This window comes from Benincasa hispida, chromosome 3, assembly GCF_027475165.1.
Source record: "Benincasa hispida cultivar pf3 chromosome 3, pf3_genome.v1.1, whole genome shotgun sequence".
Lineage (NCBI taxonomy): Eukaryota > Viridiplantae > Streptophyta > Magnoliopsida > Cucurbitales > Cucurbitaceae > Benincasa > Benincasa hispida.
The window spans coordinates 79381330-79386523 of NC_143480.1; the positions used below are offsets into that span (position 1 = coordinate 79381330).

At 41.8% G+C, this 5194-nt stretch overlaps 1 non-coding gene across 1 annotated transcript; it reads left to right on the forward strand.

Annotated features, from left to right (window-relative positions):
- Positions 1-1042: 1042 nt before the first annotated feature.
- LOC120074804 (small nucleolar RNA R71) lies at positions 1043-1149 on the forward strand. The gene has a single exon (XR_005481086.1). It is a non-coding gene; the product is annotated as a small nucleolar RNA R71 (small nucleolar RNA).
- Positions 1150-5194: the final 4045 nt, after the last annotated feature.

Genomic DNA, 5194 nt, shown 5'->3' on the forward strand with positions numbered 1-5194 from the left:
TGTAATTGTTTTAACATAGACAAGAAGTGTTTGGTACTATACCTCTTCATTCTTTTTCTTTCTGAGTCTCTGCGGGACAGGTGTCACCTGCACTCTCACGGTCCCCTTCTCTGTTGCCTTTGAGGTGGATGCATCTTCTGGCTCTATTGCTTCTTTTTCTCCTTCTTCTTCTTGAGTCACCGCATTTTCAGGTTCCAACACAATGGGAGTAGTCCAGCTAGGCTCCTTTCTTTCTCCCTCCACAGTTTTTCCACTCCGCAATGTCACAGCTTGACATTTCTTTTTACCTGATCCCCCCGAGTTGCGTGGAAGTTTTGTTGAACTCGGCAGGGCCCCTTGTAGTCTGTTCTTTAGCTCGCTCGCAATCTGGCCCATCTGTAATTCTAGATTGTGGATGGACGTTGCCTGACTTTGAAGCACAGTTTCATTTTTCTCCATATACTACTTCAACGAGCTTTCCAAGGAGGTTGATTGCGGTGGTTGCAGGCTACTGGCTTGATTGCTTGTCTGACTGTTATTTTGCGAGAAGAATCCAGGTGGCCCTTCTTTCTGTGCCACAGATTGGAAATTCTGCTACTGATTCTTCCATGCAAGATTGGGGTGGTTCCTCCACCCGGGGTTGTAGGTGTTAGAAAATGGATTATTTTTCACAAAGTAAATAGGCTGTGGATTCAGTGGGCATTCTTCCATTGCGTGTCCATCACCGTAAGTCGCACACCTTGTGGTGTTTTGATTAATTGCGTTTACTTTCCCATTTTGCGGTGTTGGGTTGTTGATCGCACTTCCCTGAATGAAGTTCATGATTGCGGTCATCTGATTCTGTAGTGAAGCAATAGCACCATTACTTGCGTCGTTATCCTTGATTCTCAGTCTCTAATCACTCTGTCTCCAATCCTCGTTTTTTTTAGAGATGCGATCCAAGATGTTCTTAGCCTCATCATACGTTTTGTCTAGCAGACCACCAGTGGCTACCGCATTGGCAGTGATCTACGAAGCGGGATTTAAACCGTGATAAAAGATTTCCATCTGAAGGCAGTCTGGCAATCTGTTGTGTGGACAGTCCTTGACCAACCTCTTAAACCTCGCCCAGGCATCACTGAGCGATTCGTCCATGTCTTGTTCAAAATTGGTGATTAGTTTCCTTCGTCTAGAATTCTCAGTAGGTGGAAAATATTTCTTCATAAATTTCTCTACGACCTGTTCCCATGAAGTGATACCTCCCGGCTCGAGGGAATATGCCCATTTTCTTGCCTGATCACAAAGAGAAAATGTAAATAGAGTTAGTCGAACTTCTTTGGCAGAGATGTTCGGGAACAAAAAAGTATTACAGATTTCTATAAAGCTACGGAGGTGGGTGTGCGAGTCCTCGCCACGCCGTCCTCTGAATTATCCTGTAGTCTGTTTCCATCGAGGGCAGGCCTCATGATTCCTGGAGATAAATCATAGAGGTTTGGCGATGCATAGTCCCTAATGGGCCTAGTACAATCGTTAACCAAAAGGATTGGATTCGCCATGACGTTGTTTTCGTTTGGTGCTCCGTTTCCAGGCTACTTTGCCATATCTTCTTTATCTAACTATTGTGGTTGGCAACTGTTTCTTAGTCTCCGTTTGAACGTCCTCTCAATCTCTGGGTCGTAATTCGCCAGAGATTGAGAGTCTTCAAAGAAATTAGAAAAATTATCATTAGCACTGCTTTGCCGAAGTCCCCAGCAACGACGACAAAAACATGATGCATTATTTTATGAGGTGGAATTATGGATGTAATGCGATGATGAAAATGCATTGAGCACTCAAGTTTTCTCAGTGGAATCCAAGTGTAAACCCCACCGAGTTTATTGGTAAGTCTAGGGTCGAACTCAGGGACTTGGAAAAACAATATGCGATGATGATTTTGCGGTAATCGGTAACTCAAATAGTTGTTGGTTTTGTTGTTGTGGAAATGAAATAAATAAATGTTGCGGATTTGAGAAAAGTTTGATTATGTGATAGATGCACTGAGTATGCAGATGGACGAGTTGAAAGGGTCTTTAGCTAGCGTTACCTGGGAATGCGTCAGACTATGTGATCATGCTACACCCATGCACAACAAGTCATTTTCCGATGCAAATGCGGTGCTCCTAAGTCTAGGACACATGTGTTGAATGCAAAAGTGTCCATAGAGCTTATTCCTAAGTCTCTACTCTCTTCCTATGCAGTGATGCGAGATGCACACAAAGGCAAGGTGACAGCACACAATCATATCCAAACTCTAGGTTGCATGCAATGCGTTAATAGCAAACAATGCTTATTCCTAAGCTCCTATCTCTTGATTATGCGTTCTAATCTGACTCTCCCGAGCCTAGATTCTAACCTGACTTTTCAAAGCCTAAATCCTATCCTTAGACTACCCTCTCGAGTATCTCTAATGGACGAATGAAGCATACATAATTCAAGATAATCGCATAGGATGAATATCCTCAGTTAACAGATTTAGCTACTCATGCGTAAATAATAGAGAGTGAACAGATATAGAGAAGTAAATTCCATTTCTATAAATGAGTTTGAATACAAAATAACAATGGAAGATAAGGGAAGAGAGCCTGGTAGCAATCCCTTGCTGCCTGAGGCTTTTACACTGGCAACTCTATTCGGTTCAAAAGATATTCTTGCTTCCGCAGGAGCTGGCCTTCTCTCTGATCTTGAAGCTTCCGGCACTCTCCTGAGCTCATCGGAACAATCTATCGGCACAACGTCTTTCTCTCACTTTTGCCTTAAAATAAAAGAAAATCTAAGAACAAGGCTAAACTATCTAAGGAAAAATTCTCTAACTCTCCAAACTTGCTGAACATGTGAGCAGATCAACCCCTTTTCTGAAGAATACCCTCGGTATTTATAGAGCTTCGGCGTGAAAGGCGGCTTCTCTTTTATGATTGCACAGATGGGATGGCTTTCATTCTCTTACTGGTATGCCGAATATTTGTCACCGAAAAGTCGAGTGTACTTGTTATCATTAGCAGCTTGTCAACTTAATTCAGATTCGACCATCATCAGCTTTCTGTCCCATTGTGATTAATTATGCCTTTCACCCAGATGTGCCCACCAAGTTGCACTGGCTCTATGCGGCAATCCTTCTTGGGTAGATGCTTGCGAGCACAAATCACCGCAAAGCCTTGTGGTAATGCTGCGCTCGACCGATGATTTCTTATGATCGCGCTTTTTGCCTTGCATATGCATATTCTGCATAAAAATACGAAAGATAACTGTTTCTATGCGATGAACGCATGCGACCGCAATGTTATAAACTTAATGCTTTTTGGATGCAATCTAACATATTTTATCAACACAGGCCTGCATTATTTAAGAATTTAGCACTACAATAACATGCATTTCTGCCCATTATCACCTATTTACTACACGATCGACCTGCGCACGCATCTCTCGCGCCTAGCGCCTATGTTCGCACAACTTGTTGTTACCGCATACTCTACTAACCTCCCAAGACGTTGGTTGCCGCATGCTTGTCTCCACATAGCCTTTCCTCTCGGCCATTCTATAGTCTCTTTCAATGCCCAAATAACCTCTCAAATGTCCAAGGCTAATGCATGGCACAACACCAATACTTAGCACAAGGCCAATGCATTGTCTAGTACTTAAGCCATTTCTGCCTTGGCTTTCAACGCATAATTTCTTTTTGATGTTATACTTAGCCAAAATTTCACTAGTTTATGGCTTATTTCAAGCTACTAAGCAATCCATTTAAACACTTAGAATTTTCCTCCTTTTTGACCTAGACTCGCTTTTCCATCAATACGGTCTAGGTTAAGGGTTAGGGTCTTACATTTACCACTCCCTTAAATAAAATTTTGTCCTCGAAATTTAGCCAATAACATTTCATAAACAAATTTTATTGATCGATTTTTTTAACAAAGTTTTAATTACACATAGTCAGCTTCTAATTCAATCCTCTAGTATCTTCCCCTTACCGTTTCCAACATCGGTCTTGTCTTCTTCCCGGGTTTGAGTTAACCCGTACATCTGTCCCAATGTTAGCTTCCCTGACTTATCTCTTCATTTCTCCATACTACGTCCTTCTCCCATAGTTGTTGGTTTTACTCCTTGATGTTGTATACTTTCGGCTTCCAAATTTATCAACTGGGGACATTCTCGTTTAAAGTGCCCTGGTTTACCGCACTTAAAACATGTACGTGCTTGCCCTTAGGTTTGATCCCAACATTTTCCCCAGTGATACCTATTACAGACTGTACACTTGGGTCTTTGATTTACACTAGCCATTGACTCTTTTATTTGACTTTCTCTTCCAAAGTCCGCTCCAGTTTTTACAATCCCCTTTCTCTTCCACAAACTCTTATTTTCAATCTAGGAGTAAAAATTTTCCGTTCCTCCCTTCGCCACCGGTTTATTATCGAGTCATTTTCTGGCTTCAACTCTTCTGCCGTTAGACTCTTTTCCACCCTCAAGCCACTTCTACCAGTCTTGAGAATTCTACCCATTCAGCAGTTGCTGTCACAGGGGTTTAGATTTCTTGTCTTAATCATGTTTCAGATCTCCTACAACGTTCCTTCTCATCCCCGATTATGTTTAAAGCATACTTTGAAAGTTCAGTATACTTTAGTTCATATTCTACTACAGTCATACTTCCTTGCACGAGCTGTAGAAACTCATCCTATTTCGCATACAGAAACGATCGAGGATAGAATCTTTCAAAGAACGCTTCTCGAAATTCTTCCCAACAGGGTTCTTCTTTATCACCCCTTCTGCTTCTTAGCAACTTCCACCAATCCTCAGCTTGTTTTTGTAATAGAAAGGTTCCAATACTTACCTTTCTATCTTCAGGGCATCTTATTACCCCAAAACATTTCTCCAATTGATTCATCCAAACCTCTACATCCGTAGGGTTCGTTGTCCCTTCAAAAATCATAGCACCCAACGATTCAGCCGCTCTATCCCGTACTTCTTTTCAGGATCTGGCTGTATTGTTCCCAAACTTTCTTGTAGTCTATGAGAAAACCTATCCATTTTCTCCTCATCCCTCGTCCTTTCCCTTGGATGACTTGATGCACTTCCACTCCCATCCCCAGAGTGTTTTCTAGTCCGACGTTTTCCACTTCTCAGCATTTTAGCTACAAGTAATCACATATACATTAAACATACACCCAACATACAATGCATGTTACTTTATATTTATTAACATAAG